Here is a 21757-nt window from a genome sequence, read left to right as displayed (position 1 = left end):
CTCCACATGGAGGACAGGGCCTGTGTCCGACCCGATTATCTTATATCTACGTAGTGCTAGGAACAGTGCTTGACACATAGTAAGAGCTTAACAAATACCATAATAATAATAACTGAAGAAAAAAACCTAGCCCTTATCCCATAGTAAGAGCTTAACAAATACCATAATAATAATAACTGAAGAAAAAAACCTAGTCCTTATCCCCACAAATAACGACAATGGGAAAGTTTTCCCTTCCCAACTTCGCAGCTCAAACCTGCTTAAAGGATGCAATGAACTGTATGAAGTGTTTGGGAAAGCAAGAGAAAAGCTTACAAAATCCTTGTGGAGTTTACATTTTCTATCAGCGCAAGAGAAAAGCTTACAAAATCCTTGTGGAGTTTACATTTTCTATCAGTTCTTGCCCAAAATGCTCTCTACCAATCAGGAGGAGTTTGCTGACACCATGGCTACTTCTGCAGATGCTAAGGTGACACCCTTGGTATGTGGCTCTGCGAATATTAATTCTGTCCAGATAGTACTCTCCCCGGCCCTGAGTGTCGGATTGGTTTTTGTGTGCCTGAGGATCGAAAGAGGAATTTTCTGCTAAAAAACTGCTCTTTCCTCCACGCGGACCTGGATTGTTGGTACAATATTCTGGAGTAATAAATAACCCTGTAATACTGTCCAAGGAAAGAGGAAGTGACATCTTTGAATTCACAGAAAGGATTGAAATTAGGCCCAGGATGCTTTGCCCCATCTCCCTGCCAAGTTAGATCATAGGAATATAGGAGATACCAATCCTGCCTCCATCCCAATGTTTATGGCTCCAAGATTGGCAACAGGAAGCTTGGAGAAATGACATGAATTGGTCCTCTGACATCCATCCTGATGATCTATGATCTCTAACTTCATCCTTTTACATCCCTAGTTCCCCTCTAGTAGGCCATGATGGAGAGCTACAGTGACCTTCCCCTCATAATTTAGCCTCACAGTATTCCTGAGAGAAATTACCACCTCATTTAAAAAAAAATGAGGTATGTCTGGATCCAGGGGGTATGTCCAAGCTGTCAGAGAAGAGAGCATCCAATAGGTCACCTGATGCCCAATTTTCACCCATCTAAGCAACATGGATATTGGCCAGCATAAGGAAACAGATGATTGGTCCCTTTAGATGATCTTCCCACTGGGGGTAAGGAAAACGGCAATCCTAACATGGATCTCACTGCTCGGAGAACAGGAAACCAGTGCCTGGCCTACTTGTTTTGTTTTGTTGTCTGTCTCCTTCCTTCTAGACTGTGAGCCCATTGTTGGGTAGGGATTGTCTCTGTTGTTGAATTGAACTTTCCAAGCACTTAGTACAGTGCTGCTCTGCACACAGCAAGCGTTCAATAAATACGATTGAAGGAATGAATGACTGCAAGCAGCTGTGCAGTCAACAGCAACCTGAGAGAAATCCTCATTTTATAGGGTATGAAATCTCAACAGAAACTGGAATCAGAGAAGCAGTGTGGCCCAGTAGATACAGCCTGGAAGTCAGAAGGACCTGGGTTCCAATCCTGGTTGCACCTCTTGTCTGTTGTGTGACCTTGGGCAAGTCATTTCACTTCCCTGTAGCTCAGTTACCTCATCCATAAAATAGTCCATGTGTGAGACAGGGACTGTGTCCAACCTGACTGTCTTGCATCTACCCCAGCACTAGTTCCATGCTTGGCTCATAGTACACACTTTACAAATACCATAAAAAAAGGAAGGATTACAACATCTACAAGGTGCAGACTGTTTCAAGTAGTCTAGACAACCCAAGTATCTCCCCTCTCCATCAAAGACTTCCAAAAAGGTCACCTCCTCCAGGAGACGTTCCCTAATTTGCCCTCCATTTTCCTATCATCTGTACCATTCCCTCTGCCACCTAATCAATCCTCTATATTTATCAGTTTACCTGTTCATTGGGTTTCATTTGCCTCTATTTTCTACCCTATTCTGATCCTCTTTGAACTATTTGTATTTCCCTCAATTGATATCTCAGTCTTCTTCACAAGCTCTTCAAAGATAGGGATTGCTGCTCATGCTTCCAAACAGTGCTCTGCACACAGTAGGAACTTAATAAATATTCGATAGTGAACTAAGTACCTCTGGGATCTTAGTCTAAGCAGCTGAACTGTGCATTGAACTTCACAGGTTACGTATGCCCTGTAATTTCTCTGGTATCCCCAGTGAACAAAGAGATGCTACATTACACTTTACCCCACAGAAACTCCTGAATGATAAATAACCAATTTTTAGTCATAAGAGTTGGTTTCAAATGGGAGCCATAATGAGAAGCAGCGTGGCCTAGTGGAAAGAGCCTGGGCTTGGGAGTCAGAGGTCACTGTTCTAATCCCGCCTCTGCCACTTGTCTGCTGTGTGATCATGGGTAAGCCACTTAACTTCTCTGGGCCTCAGTTACCTCATCTGTAAAATGGGATAAAGACTGGGAAGCCCCAAGTGGAACAACCTGATTACCTTGTACCTACCCCAGTGTTTAGATCAGTGCTTGGCACAGAGTAAGTGCTTAACAAATACCATAATTATTATCATTATAACTATTTTTAGAACTCCGAACTCAGGCTCCTCCTGGACATTCCTCCTGAGAACTATTTCTCATCCCAGGAACTTCATTTAGATATAAGTGATTTTGCAACAATTTCGCTTCTGCACTTTATCTTTGTAATCCCCAAGCTACTATTTTCCAGAAAGTTATCTGATGATTAGAACCCAGGTCCTATGACACCCATGCCCACGCTCTATCCCCTGAGCCACACTGCTTCCGCAATAAGGATTCACTGATTGAATGTTGGCTTGATTCCACTTTTTCTTCTCTTCAACTCTAACAAGGAGCAACCTTCCTTTCTGGACCTCAAGTTTTATCGCCCAGAGCACAATTCCTGTGGTCACAATTTCTGGTAAAGTGAAAACCTCTGGGAAGCCAACCCAAAATTTCCAAGGACGAGAACTGGCTTCCGGGGCAGCATTTGGTTAGTTTATATTTCAGCAGCTGGGCCATTTGGGCTCTGAACAAACAAGCATAAGGGCTGTTCTTCTGATTCCCCAGGAAATGTGCTGACCTGAGTAATTTGTCCGCACACCAGTCATTATCTAGGAAGATAAAATGGGTTGGGAGTAAAAAGACCTGGGTTCTAATCCCGGCTCCACCACCTGTCTGCTCTGTGACTTTGGGCAAGTCACTTAACATTTCTGTGCCTCAGTTACCTCATCTGTAAAATGGGAATTAAGACTGCGAGCCTTATTCATTCAATTGTATTTATTGAGCGCTTACTGTGTGCAGAGCACTGTACTAAGCGCTTGGGAAGTACAAGTCGGCAACACATAGAGACGGTCCTTACCCAACAATGGGATCACTTGTGGGACAGGGACTGTGTCCAACCTGATTCTTCACCAGAAAATTCCTCTTTTGATCCTCAGTCTTGTATTCCTTCCTTCATTCATTCAATCAATCGTATTTATTGAGTGCTTACTGTGTGCAGAGCACTGTACTAAGCGCTTGGGAAGTACAAGTTGGCAACTTATAGAGATGGTCCCTACCAAACAAGGGGCTCACAATCTAGAAGGGTCCCAGTGCTTAGTACAGTGCTTGGCACATATTAAGTCCTTAACAAATATCAGAAAAACAAAACAAACCCATAGCTATATACATGTATATAGATAGATAGATACATGTATATTCATATATCAATCAATCAATCTATCAATCGTATTTATTGAGTGCTTACTATGTGCAGAGCATTGTACTAAGCGCTTGGGAAGTACAAATTGGCATCACATAGAGACAGTCCCTACCCAACAGTGGGCTCACAGTCTAAAAGGGGGAGACAGAGAACAGAACCAAACATACCAACAAAATAAAATAAATAGGATAGAAATGTACAAGCAAAATAAATAAATAAATAAATAAATAGAGTAATAAATATAATAATAAATATTAATAATAATATAATAATAATAAAAAATAAAGATATATATATATATAAATATATATCTATGTATGTGTGTGTATTTATGTTTACCCGCTAGACTGTGGGCATGGAATGAGACTATCCACTCCATTTTATTGCTATACTGTATTCTCCCCAGAGCTTAATACAGTGCTCTGCACACAGTATTCACTCAAATAATGTGATTGATGAATTGATCTACATATTCCAAACAAAAATCTTAGAGCGTGGGTTGGCAACCCCTAGGAGATATTAGCCAGTCTCTTGGCCACTCCAGAGGCAATGAGGCTCACTTCCAGGGGACATTTCCTGGTTGGAGAAGCCCACTACAACGATAGTGCCATGGTCTGGGCCCTGTCCCTCCTACCTCACCTTGCAACTCTCCCACAACTCAGCCTGCACACTTCCTCCACTAATGCCAACCTTCTCACTGTACCTCAGTCTTGTCTTCTCGCCACTGACCTCTCACCCATGTCCTGCTTCTAATAATAATAATGATGGCATTTATTAAACGCTTACTATGTGCAAAGCATTGTTCTAAGTACTGGGGGGATACAAGGTAATCAGGTTGTCCCAAGGGGGGCTCACAGTCTTCACCCCCATTTTACAGATAAGGGAACTGAGGCCCAGAGAAGTGAAGTGACTTGCTCAAAGTCACGTAGCTGGCAAGTGGCGGAGTTGGGATTTGAACCCATGACCTCTGACTCCAAAGCCCGTGCTCTTTCCACTGAGCCATGTCCCCTCCTCATATCCGACAGACAGTGACTCTCCTCGGCTTCAGAGCTTTTTTGAAGGCACATCTCCTCCAAGAGACCTTTCTTGACTAAGCCCTCTCTCCTCTTCTCCCCCTCCCTTCTGCATCACCTGACTTGCTCCCTTTAGTCATCTCCCCTCCCAGCCCCACAGCACTTAATAATAATAATGATGGCATTTGTTAAGCGCTCACTACGTGCGAAGCACTTTTCTAAGCACTGGGGGGGATACAAGGGGATCAGGTTGTCCCATGTGGGGCTCACAGTCTTAATCCCCATTTTACAGATGAGCTAACTGAGGCCCAGAGAAGTGAAGTGGCTTGCCCAAGGCCACACAGCAGACAAGTGGCAGAGCCGGGATTAGAACCCATGACCTCTGACTTCCAAGCCCGGGCTCTTTCCACTGAGCCATGCTGCTTCTCATTTACGTATATAGCCATAATGTACTTATTTCTATTAATGTTTGCCTCTCCCTCTAGACCATAAGCTCACTGTGGGCAGGAAATGTAACTGTTGTACTGTTGTATTATCCTCTCCCAACCACTTAAAGCTGTGCTCTACATATGATAAGTTCTCCATAAATATGACTGACTGATTTGACTGTCCCTCTCCTCCTTAAATCTCTTAGTTCCTGTGCCTGGCAAGCACATGACAAACATCAAATCCAATAAATATGTCACTTTTTAAGCACTTACTATGTACTAAGCATGAGGTAGATACAAAATAATCAGGTTGGACACAGTCCGTGCCCACTTTAAACTCGCTGTGGGCAGGGAACGTGCCCCTTATATTGTCATATGGTACTCTCCCAAGCGCTTAGTACATTGCTCTGCACACAGTAAGCACTCAATAAATATGATTCACTGCCTGACTCAAAGTCTAAATAGAAGGGAGTAGGATTTAATTCCCATTTTAAGGATGAGGAAACCGAGACACAGAGAAGTTAAGTGACTTGCCCCGTGTCACACAGCCGACGAGTGGCCCACCTTATCTGCCTCCTTCCTCCCACCCTACACCACCGGTTTTGGCACGGCAATCATTTTTTGGTTGCTGACGCCTGATCCGGAAGGGCATAAAGAGAACACTTCCTAAGAAATGGCTTATGGTTTTGACAAAAACACTGAATGTGGTGTGTGTGAGCACAGATGGGAGGGGAAATCGTTGAGGTCAGAGTTGGGGGAATTTTTTTTTGTCCTTTTTTAGGGACGGTACAGTTTATGAATTTATTCCCAGAAGGTAAAATGATCCCCAGCCTGCTCCACAAGCCCATAAACTTTGCTTCACCTTCCCTGCATCTCTAGTGGAGGGGATAGAAAGTGTTGAAAAAAAAGGTGTTTAGGCACATTGCTACCTATGAATCAGTGGAAAAAAAAAGGGGGACCATTTCAAATTGAAGTTCATAGTAAAAACATTCCTTCTGCACTTATGAATAAATCTATGCACTTGGATCTGTATTCTTCGGTGTGGTATTTGTTTAACACTTACTCTCTGCCAAGTATCATATTCATATTAAGCACTTACTGTGTGCAGAACACTGTACTAAGCACTTGGGAGAGTATAATACAACCATAAACAGTGACATTCCCTGCCCACAACGAGCTCACAGTCTGGTGAGGGGCGGAGGGGGGAGGCAAACATCAATACAAATAAAATTGCAGATATATACATAAGTGCTGTGGGGATGGTGGAAGGCGGCAGGAAGAGCAAAGGGAGCAAGTCAGGACAACACAGAAGGGAGCGGGAGATGAGGAAAAGTGAGGTTTAGTACAGTGCCTGGCATGTAGTAAGCACTTAACAAATACCATTATTATTAGAGGGCGAGACAGACATTCATATAAATGGATAATTAGAGAATAGAATTAGAGAAGCAGCGCGGCTCAGTGGAAAGAGCCCAGGCTTTGGAGTCAGAGGTCATGTGTTCGAATCCCGGCTCCACCACATGTCTGCTGTGTGACCTTGGACAAGTCACTTAACTTCTCGGAGCCTCAGTTACCTCATCTGTAAAATGGGGATGAAGACTGTTAGCCCCACATGAGACAACCTGATCACCTTGTATCCCCCACAGCGCTTACAGCAGTGGTTTTCACATAGTAAGCACTCAACAAATGCCATAATAATAACAATAATAATTATTATTATTATTAATAGATCTGTATACAGGGGTTGTAGGTGGAGCTAATACTAAATGTCCAAAGTCTTCTCATCCCAGCTCTGCCACTTGTCTGTCGTTTGACTTTGGGCAAGTCATTTAATTTATCTGTGCTTCAATCAATCAGTCGTATTTATTGAGCGCTTACTGTGTGCAGAGCACTGTACTAAGCGCTTGGGAAGTACAAGTCGGCAATAATAATGGCATTTGTTAAGCGCTTACTATGTGCAAAGCACTGTTCTAAACGCTGGGGAGGATACAAGGTGATCAGGTTGTCCCACGTGGAGCTCACAGTCTTAATCCCCATTTTACAGATGAGGAAACTGAGGCACAGAGAAGTGAAGTGGCTTGCCCAAATCACGTAGCTGACAATTGGGGGATCGGGGCTTTGAACCCATGACCTTTGACTCCCAAGCCCGTGCTCTTTCCATTGAGCCACGCTTCAGCCACCTCATCTATAAAATGTATCCTCCCCACAGTGCTTAAAACAGTGCTTTGCACATAGTAAGCGCTTAACAAATACCAAAATTATTATTATTATTATTAAAATGGTTATCCAGGCTGTGAGCCTCATGAGGGCTGTGGACTACATCTAACCTGATGAACTTGTATCTACCCCAGTGCTTACTTCAGTCCTGTAGCGCTAACCTTCTCACTGTGTCTCCATCTCGCCTGTCTCGCCGCTGATCCCGGCCCGAAACCCCCTCCCTCCTTCAGTCTGTCAGACAATTCCTCTCCCCCCACTTCAAAGCCTTATCGAAGACACAACTCCTCCAAGAAGCCTTCCCAGACTAAGCCCCACTTTTCCTCCTCTCCCACTCCCTTCTGTGTCATCCTGACTTGCTCCATTTGCTCTTCTCCCCACTTCCCAGCCCCACTATGTGCCAGACACTGTGCTAAGAGCTGTGGTGGGTACAAGCAAATCAGTCGGGTCACAGCCCCTGTCCCACGCGGGGACACAGTCTCAATCCCGATTTTACAGATGAGGTAACTGAGGCACAGAGAAGTGTCCAAGGCCAACCAGCAGACAGGTGGCAGAGCCGGGATTAGAACCCAAGCTTGGTCCACAACTCCACACTCCTTCCCCGAAGGTGAGAGCAATAGGGAACCATCTAATCTCACTGTGAGCTTAAGGATAGATGTGTGAAATTAGATGACATCTACATTTAGAAGTCCCCAAGACTCACCTTTGATCATGAAGTAATTCCACCACCGAAAAATCCCTGGATTTCCCATCCTCCTCCACACATATCAAGGTCAAGGGGAGCCTAGATCCGGCAGTTGGGGTATCTGTTAACCAGCGCTGAATCCTAAGGGGTGAGGAAATACAGCCAATCAATCTATAATTCCCCCTCGTCCCCCTCTCCATCCCCCCCATTTTACCTCCTTCCCTTCCCCACAGCACCTGTATATATGTATATATATTTATTACTCTATTTATTTATTTATTTACTTTACTTGTACATATCTATTCTATTTATTTTATTTTGTTAGTATGTTTGGTTTTGTTCTCTGTCTCCCCCTTTTAGACTGTGAGCCCACTGTTGGGTAGGGACTGTCTCTCTATGTTGCCAATTTGTACTTCCCAAGCGCTTAGTACAGTGCTCTGCACATAGCAAGCGCTCAATAAATACGATTGATGATGATGATGATGATCTATGGAATTTATTGAATGCTTTCTCAGTGCAGAGTTCTGTATTAAGTGCTTGGGAGAGAAAAATTCAGTTGGTAGACAGGATCCCTGCCCTCAAGGAACTTAACATTGAGTGGGGAAGGCAGGTACTAAAATAAATTATTCATTCATTCTTTCAGTCATATTTACTGAGGGCTTACTGTGTGCAAAGCACTGTACTAAGTGCTTGGGAGAGTACAGTACAACAATAAAGAGTGACAATCCTGGCCCACAGTGCACTCACAGTCTAGAGGGGGAGACAGACATTAATAGAAATACATCAGTAAATATTTACAGGTAGGGGGAAGTGACAGAGAATAAAGATATCTATCGATAGTTATCTTGACTACAGTTGCCCCTCTAAATTACATACTTAACCACTGCATGCATGCAGACACACACATACCTATGTGTATATATGTATGCATGTGTGTGTGTGTGTGTGTGTTTGTGTGCGCACTGTGGTTAAGTACCTGTGTGATACTAGGTTATACTACGTGATACCTATGTGGATACCCTCCCACAGTGTGTATATATGTATGTGTATGTGTGTGTGTGATTTAGGAAGTTTACATATTCACATGCACAGATGACACAGAAGGGAAGGGAAAGAGAATGGGGAGAGGAGAGATTAGTCAGGAAAGGTTTCCCGGAGGATGTGTAACTTCAGTAGAGCTTTCAAGAGGGGGAGAGAAGTGGTCTGCTGGATGTGAAGAGGGAGGGAGAGTTCCAGGCAAGAAGGAGGATGTGAGCAAGGGGTCAGTGCTGAGATGGAGGAAATCTAAGCACAGTAGGTTGGCTGGTATTAGAGGAGCAGAGTTTGAAGGCTGGGTTATAGTGGGAGAGGAGGGAGGAAAATAAAGGGGAGAAAATCGCCTGAGTACCTTAAAGGGGAGAAAATCGCCTGAGTACCTTAAAGCCGATAGTGAGTTTTTCCTTGAAGCGGAGATGGATGATTTTGAGGGGTGGGAGACATACATGCGGAGCAGTGTTTTAGAAAAATGATCTGGGCAGCAGAGTGAACTATGGACTGGGGTGGTGCGGGGAAGGATGATGTAGTAGACGGAGACACTTAAGTAGTAGTAGTAGTAGAGATGGGAGATGAGAAAATCCCCATGCCTGTACACTCAGTTCTGCCGCAACATGTGTTTTCACTGTTTTGGCTAGAACACGATTGGGGAATTAGGGATCACTCTGCCGAGACTGTCAGGTTACTGAGGTTTGGGATTCCAGGTTATAAAAACAGCAGAACAGGAAAATACCAGAGCAGCGTGAGTTTTCCTGAGGCAAGTTTTAGCAAGAAAGTGATCCTCTTCTCAGAGGAGACCTGGATTTAGCTTGCTTTTAAGTCCACTTCCTGACAATTTTGGCAGGGGTAATCATTGCACTGAAATTCATTTTCAATGTAAACATGTTTGGAAAGTCAAACGGAAGAGTTTGTTTGGAAAATTGCATCCACTTGAATCTAGTCAATGACATCAGAAAACCCTGGAGAAGATTCTGCTCCAAACATTTGCTTTCGTCACGCATTCACATTTCAAAGGCAGAGTTTACCTAGTCATGATTTCCAAGTCACTCGGAAATTACCCTGTAAGGATATTATCCATAACTGGACTCTTGATAAATATCTTTGAAAGGTTTTTACCAGATTTAGTTTAAAAAGGAAAGATTCTGGACTGTTTATTCACCTCCCATGACCTTTCCTAAAACACCTCCCGTATTCAAGAATAGACCATTGCGTTTTGCAAGAATCACCAGAAACCACATGAAATATTTATCTCGAAACCTCCATGGCTGGGAAAACCGTAGAAGGTTTGAGGCCCTGAGTGAAATGCTTTCCAAAGCGTTTCTTGGCGGAAGATCTCGCTTATTTGGAACAATATTTTCAGTCAGCTCTTTTTTGAATAACGCATACAACCCATCATTACAACATGCAAAAACTCAGCTGGGTTTTCTTCCGGCTTCCAGTTTACATTTTGCATTTGAGTAATACAGTCCTGACTTTGCACAATCCTTTGGTTTGGCTTCTGCTATCTTTTCTTTTTATGGTCTACGTTATGTGCTTACTATGTGCCAGGCATTGTACTAAGCGATAGGGTAGGTACAAGCTAATCAGTTTGGACACAGTTCATGTCCCACAGGGGGCTCACAGTCTTAATCTCCATTTTACAGATGAGGTAGCTAACTGAAGCACAGAGAAGTGAAGTGATTTACACAAGTTCACACAGCGGACAAGTGGCCGAGCCGGAATTAGAACCGTGGTCCTTCTGACTTCAAGGCCCATTCTCTATCCACTAGGCCATGCTGCTTCCCGGATTGTTTACAAGAAAATGGAAGCCTTGGCCTGCCTCTCTTTCTAATGCTTCAGAACAGTTGGGCATCATATCCAACTGCTCTTTTTAGAGGAGATGAAATAGGCAACAGTCTTCAAAAGCCCATTTGATGAAACCCAAGCAGATGGAGCCCAGCTTCCCACATCACTCTCCAAGTGAAGAGAAATGCCTTTCTTCTTGTTTTTTTTTAAATGGTATTTGTGAAGCACCGCTCAGTGCTGCGTAGATAACAAGATGGTCAGGTTAGACATAGCCCCCGTGCCACATGGGATTCACAGTCGGAGTGGGAGGAGGATTTAATCCCCATATTCCCGACAAGGAAACTGAGGGCTTGCTCTTACAGAAGTTCTCTGGGGGCCCCTGAGGCCATTTTTGAAGAGGGAGGGAAGAGAGGAAGAGGGGACAGGAAGAATGTGCTCTTTAATGTATGTGTTGCCACAACTATTCCGAAAAGGATCATGGCTAACACAGAGATAGTGGGGCAACATTTACCTCATCTACTGGAGGGCGGGGAGGGGCGGAATTATGCTCATTTGGAAGTGTGCCAAACATTTCTCCTCTAATGTTGCCTTTCAGCTCCTGGAGACCTGTCTCTCTCTCCTTGAAGGCCAGCTAGCAAGACAGGAGAAAAAAATATGGGATAAGATGAAGAAAAAAATCCTCTTTCCTCTGCCACCTGGAGCACTTGTATCTACCCCAGCGCTTAGAATGGTGTTTGACACATAGTAAGTGCTTAACAAATGCCATCTGAATCCCAGCTCCTCCATTCATCTGCTGTATGACCTCGGGCAAGTCTCTTCACTTCCCTGTGCCTCAATTACCTCACCTATAAAATGGGGATTAAGACTTTGAGCCCCATGTGGGATAAGGGCTGTGTCCAAACCGATTTGCTTCGTATCCACCCCAGTGTTTAATACAGCACATAGTAAGCACTTAACAAAGACCATTATTATTATTTACAAAAGAGGTTCCATTAGGTTGTAAGATCCTTGAGGTCAGGAGCCGGGTCTTTCGTTTCTAGTGCACGCTCCCAAATTCTCTACATTCAATAAGTGCTTAGCAAATACTATACCAGAATGATACGACTAGCTCACTATTGAGCACAAAAGGAAGCAATAAGCATGCTATTTCAGCTATAGGAATAGTTTTCTTTCTCTTCTATTCCTCATAAAATGTTCAAGCTGAACTAGCCTGTTAAACCAAGAAGTCAGCCTACAGAGTTACCAGTGCAGAAGGTTTTAGGGAGTTAAGCCTGAATTTATTGCTCACATCACTTAAAAATGATATCAATATAGTTGAATGTAATAATTATAATTAGGTTAATATTTACAACTCGCCGTTGTAGTTGTCTTATGCTGTCGAGTCTTGTCCGACCCATAGCGATGCCATGGACACATCTTTCCCAGAGCGCCCCAGCTCCATCTGCAATGGTTCTGGTAGTATAACCATAGAGTTTTCTTGGTAAAAATGTGGAAGCAGTTTACCATTGCCTCTTTTCGTGCAGTAAACGTGAGTCTACTCCCTCGACTCTCTCCCATGCCACTGCTGCCCAGTACTGGTGAGTTTTGACTTGTAGTAGATTGTCTGCCACTCGCTAGCCACTGCCCAAGCTAGGAATGGAATGGGTAGGCCTCTGCCTGACTCTCCCTCCCATAGCCGCGATCGGTAGAGTACTGGAAACTCTCCAGGTGTGACCCTGAGAGGGGGCTTAGTTCAGTACTCTGCACATATTAAGCGCTCCATAAATACCACTGTTTGATAGTATATTATGCTGATAATCCGAGTATAGTTACACAACTGAAGACCCCTCACAAGTACAGTGCTCTGCACACAGTAAGCGCTCAATAAATATGACAATGAATGAGGGACTGATTGTTGCCCCAAATTGCAAAATCAGAGAAAATCACAAAAGCAACCACAAGGAACAAATACTGAAGGGTACATTGTTGCACTGTGGCACTAAACTGAACGTGCTTTATAAAAATAGGATATAGAGCTATTCCTCAGTTGCAAAAATGACGTTATTGAAAGTATGATCCTATCCCTGTGATCCTATGATAGGAAAGTATGATCCTATTCATTCATTAAAAAAGAATGAATATAAACAAGGAAATGCATCCATGAAACTATTTATTTTCAAACTAAGAATTAGCAAAGCTCTAAGACCATGATGCACATTTTCCATCTGGAAACCAATTACCAGTCACCAAAATACAGGAAATAACAGAGGCTTTGTAGAATGTTTCAGAAGCATTTGTGAAAGAAAATTTGACTCAAGCCAAACAATATCGCTAATCAGCTACTTCACTGAACCTGCCTTCCAGAAAATTGAATCCAAACCCTAGACGGGCAAGGAGGTGGAGGATGAGAGAGAAGAGGTCGATGTGCTGAAATCAGGGTTTTAGATCGGACCCTCTGTGTTTTCTCCAAAGTAATTTCATCATCATATGTAGACAAAGGGGTGAGAAGTTGGAAAAGGAAGAGCAATAAGCGAGCCAATAAGACATTGGCTCATCCAAGTTAAGGAGGCCCCTTAATTCAAACTTGAAATCTAGCAGCCCTGAGACATTTTTTCTTTTCATTTGGCAAAATTCGGGCCTTATTGAAGTTGGCCCATAAACATCCAAAAATGCCTGGGATTTCCTTAAGTGGATGGGCTGGGGTTCTTTAATAATAAATAATAATAACAATAAATACTAATGGTATTTGTTAAAGTGCCAACTACTGTGCTGAGTGCTGGGATGGATACAAGCAAATTGGGTTGGACACAGTCCCTGTCCCACATGTGGCTCACAGTCTCAATCCTCATTTTACAGATGAGGTAATTGAAGCCCAGAGAAGTGAAGTGACCTACCCAAAGTCACTCAGCACACATGTGGCAGAGCCAGAATTAGAGCCCATGACTGACAAGGCACAACCAGGAGAGGGCTGGGTCAGTAAAACCAAACTTTTGATTTCCCTGATAGAGAAGCAGCATGGCTCAGTGGAAAGAGCACAGGCTTTGGAGTCAGGGGTCATGGGTTCAAATCCTGACTCCACCGTCAGCTGTGTGATCTTGGGTAAGTCACTTCACTTTTCTGTGCCTGTTACCTCATCTGTAAAATGGGGATTAAGACTGTGAGCCTCCCGTGGGACAACCTGATCACCTTGTAACCTCCCCAGTGCTTAGAACAGTGCTTTGCACATAGCACTTAACAAATACCATCATCATTATTATTATTATTATTTCCCCAAGAGCTCAAAGAGAGGTTAATGAACTGTGCTTCAAAACCAGTCATTTTGTTGAGATCTTTGTGGTTGAACAACTCTCCAATTGTTATATTTTGGACAGGACAAGAGGAATCGGGTTTCAGTCAATCAATCGATCGCATTTATTGAGCAACTGGCTGGGGGTGGGCCACTGTACTAAGCGCTTGGAAGAGGGCCTGCAAGGAGCTCACAATCTAGAGGGGAAGACAGACGATAAAATAAATTACAGCTCTGTATGTAAGTACTGAGGGGTTCAGAGTGGGATGATGGAGGAAGCATGGAGGATTTAGGCTATACATTGTCCCTTTGTTGGGTAGGGATCATCTCTATAAGTTGCTGACTTGTACTTCCCAAGTGCTTAGTACAGTGCTCTGCACACAGTAAGTGCTCAATAAATACGATTGAATGAAAGAATGAATGATTTGGAAATCCTAGAAGAGTTTTAGGAAACAGTTTAGTTTTCACGGATGATTAGCTTCAGCCTGGTCAGGAGGCAGGAAAAAGGGTTCATTCCAACCCTATCAGTCACTCAGCAAACAATTATTAAATGGAATCATCTGATCTGCAAGTTTCTATTAAAGCTAAAGTTTTCCCAAGATAGATAATCCCGTGTAATTTTCAGTCCCAGAATGAATTTGGTTCCAGAAGTACTCAGCAGTATAGCCCAGTGATGTGCGTGTACACCCAATTATAATGGCGGTATCTGGAAAGCACTTACTATGTGCCAAGCACTGTAATAGATACAAGATAATCAGGTTGGACTCAGTCCCTGTCCTCCAGTCTAACTAGAAGGGCAATATGTATTGAATCCCCATTTCATAGACCAGCAGACTGAGGCACAGAGTAGTTAAGTGACTTAGCCCAAGCTCACACAGCAGGGAAAGGACAGAGCTGGGATTAGAACCTGGCTCCGCTGGTTTCCAGGCTTGTAATCTTTCCACTTAGACCATGCTGTTTCTCTGCTTATCAAATCAAATCAATGGTATCTATTGAGCACTTACTGTGTGCACAGCACTGTAGTAACCGCTTGGAAGAGCACAGTATAATAGAATCAGCAGACCCAATCTCTGCCCATAAGCTTACTGTTTTAAGGGGGAGACAGACATGAACATTAATAAATTTGCAATTTATAACATGCAATTTAAAGGAGTAGTGCCTAAAACTGCAAGGCTAGAGGGTGTCGGAGGTTAACCCTTGGTGAGGATACTAAATCTTGGAGCCTGACATTAAGAGGGTGCAGGTGGTAGAAAAGCTTGAAGTGAATGTTCAGAGTTTTTATTTTCGATGGAAAGCAATAGGGAGAAACCATCAGGGACTTTTGAGGGGGCATTGGGAGACAATCACTGTTTTAGAAAAATGGCTTTTGTGGCCCAACCTCTAATGGACTGAAGAGAGGAGCAGGAGACCAGAAGGAAAACTGATAATAATAATAATAGCATTTATTAAGCACTTACTATGTGCAAAGCACTGTTCTTGTCCCTTGTTCTTGACCTTGGACAAGGAACTTCACTTGGAGAAGAGCATGGGGCTGGGAGTCTGAAGGTTGTGGGTTCTAATCCCGGCTCTGCCCCTGGTCTGCTGGGTGTCCTTGGGGAAATCACTTCACTTCTCTGAGCCTCAGTTACCTAATCTGTCAAATGGGGATTGAGACTGTGAGCCCCACGCAAGGCAGGGACTGCGTCCAACCCCATTCGCTTGTATCCACCCCAGCTTGTATCCATCCCACGTCTAAGCGCTGGGGAGGTTACAAGGTGATCAGGTTGTCCCACGGGGGGCTCACAGTCTTAATCCTCATTTTACAGATGAGGTAACTGAGGCCCAGAGAAGTGAAGTGACTTGCCCAAAGTCACACAGCTGACAATTGGCAGAGCCGGAATTTGAACCCATGACCTCTGACTCCCAAGCCCGGGCTCTTTCCACTGAGCTATGCTGCTTCTCTGATTATTATTATAGTTCAGCTGGGGAAATGTGGCAGCAATAGTTGGGGCATGAAATATTCTAGAGGGAGGAGAAGCAGAGATAGACCAAATGAGGGAACATCAACCTAATTTTTTGCTTACGATGACTTGAGGTGTCAATTTTAATTAACTTTCTGGTTTCCCCAAAAACATTCACATTGTCGGGCCAAGAAGTGCTCATTTCCTCTGGCTCAGAACCTCTTAAGCCCTTGATAGTCCCTCCCGCCCACGTCCTGCCTCTGGCCTGGAATGCCCTCCCTCCTCAAATTTGACAATGACTCTCCCCACCTTCAAAGCCTTGTTCAAAGCACATCTCCTCCAAAAGGCCTTCCCAGACTAAGCCCCGCTTTTCCTCAACTCCCACTCCCTTCTGCGTTGACCTGACTTGCTCCCTTTGCTCTTCCTCACCTCCCATCAGCCCCACAGCACTTATGTGTCATTTTATTTATTTGTACTGATGTCTGTCTCCCCAAATCTAGACTGTGAGCTCGTTGCGGGTATGGAATGTCATTGTTTATTGATGCACTGTACTTTCCCAAATGCTTAGTACAGTGCTCTGCACACAGTAAAAAAATATGACTGAATGAACAAATGATTACTGCATCAGCCTCCTCTCTGATTTCGCATCCTCCTGTCTCTCCCCGCTTCAGTCTATACTTCACTCTGCTGCCAGGATTATCTTTGTACAGAAACGCTCTGGGCACGTCACTCCCCTCCTCAAAAACCTCCAGTGGCTGCCTGTCAACCTACAAATCAAGCAAAAACTCCTCACCCTGGGCTTCAAGGCTCTCCACCCCCTTGCCCCCTCCTACCTCACCTCCCTTCTCCAGCCCAGTCCGCACCCTCCGCTCCTCTGCCGCTAACCTCCTCCCTGTACCTCATTCTCGCCTGTCCCGCCATCGACCCCCGGCCCACATCCTTCCCCTGGCCTGGAATGCCCTCCCTCCACACATCTGCCAAGCTAGCTCTCTTCCTCCCTTCAAAGCCCTACTGAGAGCTCACCTCTTCCAGGAGGCCTTCCCAGACCAAGCCCCCTTTTTCCTCTCCTCCTCTCCCCATCCCCCTGCCCTACCTCCTTCTCCTCCCCACAGCACTTGTATATATTTGTACGGATGCATTACTCTATTTGTTTTACTTGTACATATTTACTATTCTATTTATTTTGTTAATGATGCGCATATAGCTATAATTCTATTTGTTCTGGCGATTTTGACACCTGTCTACATGTTTTGTTTTGTTTTCTGTCTCCCCCTTCTAGACTGTGAGCCCGTTATTGGGTAGGGACCGTTCTCTGTTGCCAACTTGTACTTCCCAAGCGCTTAGTACAGTGCTCTGCACACAGTAAGCACTCAATAAATACAATTGTATGAATGAATGAACAAATGAATCCTTATATCAATCAATCGTATTTGAGCGCTTACTGTGTGCAGAGCACTGTACTAAGCGCTTGGGAAGTACACGTTGGCAACATATAGAGACGGTCCCTACCCAACAGTGGGCTCACAGTCTAGAAGGGGGAGACAGAGAACAAAACCAAACATATTAACAAAATAGAATAGATATGTACAAGTAAAATAAATTAGAGTAATAAATATGTACAAATATGTATTATGTATGTATGTACAAATATGTACATACAATATGTATGTATAAATATGTATTATCAAGCGGAACTGCACATCTGTAATTTATTATTACATCTGTCCTCCCCTGCGGACTGTAAGCTACTCACTGGCAAGGGATAGTCCTACCAACTCTGTGGTACTACTACTCTCCCAAGCACTTAGTACAGTGCTCTGCCCACAGTAAGCTGAAAATAAATACCACTGATTGATTTTATGTCTATTTTTCAGCTTTGTGCTTTAATATTTTCATAGCATGACTGCGACACGTGAATGGGTGACTTCCAAGCTTAAGGGCATTAGAAGCCACTAGGTTTTGGATGACTTTGTTTCCACTCCTGGAACTTGGCAGAAATCAACTGCATCACCAAACCAAACAAATGAAATTAACCAGAGACCCCATAGTCTGGAGTTCAGGCAAACTGAGAGGCTTCATTTACAGTAATAACAATCAGAAAATCCTGGAACCGAATCAACCCTGGTGGGGCTATGGTTTTGAAGAAAACCAGGCTGCCCTCACTGAACTTTTGGCCTAATGAGCGGAGATTAGTGGTTTGACAGCAAACCTTTGGTATTTTGCCTAAACACTCCCTCCTGCTTGATCCAGGGATCTTGGAAAGAGGGAAACTCCTCTCTCTGGCCCCTATGGACAAGCTGTCTCTTCAGATGGCAATGTGACTAGGCTTCACCTGGTATTTTTTAAGCACATACTGTGTGCTAGGTGCTGGAGTTGATACAAGGAAATAATAATAATTATGGTATTTGTTAAGCACTTATGTGCCAGGTACTGTCCTAAGCGCTGGGATAGATACAAGGTCATCAGGTTGTCCCATGTGGGGCTCACAATCTTAATCTCCATTTTACAGACGAGGTAACAGGCACAGAGAAGTTAAGTGGTTTGCCCAAGATCACACAGCAGACAAGTGGTGGAGCCAGGGTTAGAACCCACATTCTCTGACTCCCAAGCCGGTGCTCTTTTCACTAAGCCACTCGGACACAGACCATCTTTCAAATGCTAATTAGATCTTGGAAATTAAGCAGTCAACCAGGGAAGTAGGATAGTCTAAAGGATAGAGGACCTGGGTTCTAATCCCGGCTCCGCCACTTGCCTGTTGTGTGACCTTGGGCAAGTCACTTCACTTCTCTGTGCCTCAGCTCCCTCATCTGTAAAATGGGGATTAAGACTGCAAGTCCCCTGTGGGACATAGACTGTGTCAGACCAGATTAATCTGTATCTACCCAGTGCTTAGTACCATTCCTGGCACACAGTAAGTGCTTAACAAATCCCATTAAAAACAAAATCTCCCGAAATAAGGAGAAAGTAACGAATGCAGCCAATAACTAGACAACAATATTTCAGCTGTTACTATTAATTAAACAAGTTGTGAGAATGCCAGTGATGAACAGGGTTTTTGAAAGAATCATGTGGAACTGAGAACCTTGAACCAAAGACTTGTAACCTCCCCAGCGCTTTAGTAAGCACTTAATAAATGCCATTATTATTATTATTATTATTTATTTTGTTAGTATGTTTGGTTTTGTTCTCTGTCTCCCCCTTTTAGACTGTGAGCCCACTGTTGGGTAGGGACTGTCTCTATATGTTGCCAATTTGTACTTCCCAAGTGCTTAGTACAGTGCTCTGCACATAGTAAGCGCTCAATAAATACGATTGATGATGATGATGATGATGATGATGATGATGATGATGATTATTATTATTATTACCCCAGCAGCTGGCCAGTGGGACAGACCTCTAGGTCCCAGAATTAGCACCAAGAGCTCTGGTCGAGGTGGTAAATGGGGCCTGGAGGTAAAAACCGCATCCCTGCCCACCTACTTACTACCCACCCACCTACTGCCCACCTACAGGAGAAGCAGCGTGGCACAGTGGAAAGAGCCCAGGCTTTGGAGTCCGAGGTCATGGGTTCAAATCCCGGCTCCGCCAACTGTCAGCTGCGTGACTTTGGGCAAGTCACTTCTTCTCGGTGTCTCAGTTCCCTCATCTGTAAAATGGGGATTAAGACTGTGAGCCCCACGTGGGACAACCTGATCACCTTGTATCCCCCCAGCGCTTAGAACAGTGCTTTGCACATAGTAAGCGCTTAACAAATGCCATCATTATTATTATTATTATCTGTAAAATGGGGATTAAAACTGTGAGACCCCGTGGGACAACCTGATCACCTTGTAACCTCCCCAGCGCTTAGAACAGTGCTTTGCACATAGTAAGCACTTAAGAAATACTATTATTATTATTATTATTAAAGACTACCTGGCTTGTTTAAATCCTGTGGTGGGGCCGGGGCCGGTTGAAACTGGGGTTTAGGATGGAGCTGGCTACTCACTGCTTTGGCTCTTGCCACAGTGGGCTGGGGTTGTTCTAGTTTGGCTTTGGGACCATAGAGTCCTCCATGTGGGCAGGCACTGTGTCCATTTATGTCTCTATACATTGCCAATTTATACTTCCCAAGCGTTAGTACAGTGCTCTGCACATAGTAAGCGCTCAATAAATACGACTGATGATGATTTATGTTACACTGAACTCTCCCAAATGCTTAGTATGGTGTTCTGCACACAGTAAGCACTCAATAAATTCGATTGACTGACAACACGCTAGGGAGACTGAGGCAGCAGGGTGATCAGCGACAAAACTCAAGAAAATCAGATTCCAAGGCACATGTGACAGCACACAGGATACACCTTCATGCAGAATAACATGACGATGTCACACAGACAGTGCTCTGCGCACAGTAAGTGCTCAATAAATATGATCGAATGAATACGGACCCCATTTCTGCAGATGCATCCCTGATTTCCCTCCGACCTTGTAGTTTTTCTCCAAGGTACCTCGAGTCTCCCAACTGTTCCAAAGCCATTATGTTCCCACCACAGACATCTCTGACCACAGCTACTGCTTCTGAGCTGCAGAAATTGGCAGGAGATGAAGGGAAGCTGATAACGCAGTCTTACTTCTGTACCTCCTTCAGTAAGTAACTTCAGCATGGGTTTGTGCCTTTAGGGCAGCAGCAATATTACTATTTATTGGTCAGGGTCTTCAACGTTTTTGTGGAACCCAAGAGAGATCGCATGATAAGATGTTGAAAATTTGCCCCGATACAATTATCTTCCACCGCCACAGTTTTAATGTGGCCTCTCACGTACCAACCCATTAAATCTTGAACTAGCTGTTCATCAAGAGAAAGCCAAGGAAACCTTATCAATTAAAAGGTTTATCAAACATTACCATATTCCAAGCACCTGGAGAGTAATAATAATAATAATAATATTGATATTTGTTAAGCACTTACTATGTGCCAAGCACTGTTCAAAGTGCGGGGGAGGATATAAGGTAATCAAGGTTGTCCCACTTGGGGCTCACAGTCTTCATCCTCATTTTACAGATGAGGAAAACTGAGGCACAGAGAAGTTGACTCGACCAAAGTCACACAGCTGACAATAATAATAATAATGATAGCAGTTATTAAGTGCTTACTATGTGCAAAGCACTGTTCTAAGCGCTAGGGAAGTTACAAGGTGATCAGGTTGTCCCACGGGGGGCTCACAGTCTTCATCCCCATTTCACAGATGAGGTAACTGAGGCCCAGAGAAGTGAAGTGACTTGCCCAAAGTCACACAGCTAAGTGGAGGAGACAGGATTAGAACCCATGACCTCTGACTCCCAAGCCCGTGCTCTTTCCACTGAGCCACGCTGCTTCCCGAGGACAAAGCAGAAGATATGATCCCTGATCTCAAGGTATTAAAAATCTAACGGGGGAGGCAGACGCTTTTTGAAAATTTTCAACGAATCGATCAATGCGTGAACTAGACCCTTCCCCCAGAATTTGCAGTAGGAAGCAAAACACAATCATGCAGGTTCCAAGTTACCAGTTCATTTTTACTGATCTCTCTCTCTCCTCAAAATACTATTCAGAGCTACTCTTCTGTCACAGTCATTTAAATGATTATTTTTATTACCAGAAAATTTTCTCAACTCACACGAAAAAAAAAAGAAATCAGGGCTAGGCTATACCCTGGGATCCACATCTTT

General features: G+C 43.9%; 1 non-coding gene across 1 annotated transcript; it reads right to left on the bottom strand.

Moving 5' to 3' along the window:
* Positions 1–12448: 12448 nt before the first annotated feature.
* LOC119941667 lies at positions 12449–12586 on the bottom strand. The gene has a single exon (XR_005455256.1). It is a non-coding gene; the product is annotated as a small nucleolar RNA SNORA7 (small nucleolar RNA).
* Positions 12587–21757: the final 9171 nt, after the last annotated feature.

The sequence above is a fragment of the Tachyglossus aculeatus genome, chromosome 20 (genome assembly GCF_015852505.1).
Source record: "Tachyglossus aculeatus isolate mTacAcu1 chromosome 20, mTacAcu1.pri, whole genome shotgun sequence".
NCBI classification, from domain to species: Eukaryota; Metazoa; Chordata; class Mammalia; order Monotremata; family Tachyglossidae; genus Tachyglossus; species Tachyglossus aculeatus.
The sequence above is the reverse complement of the archived record's forward strand: the minus strand, read 5'-3'. Positions and strand labels throughout refer to the sequence as shown.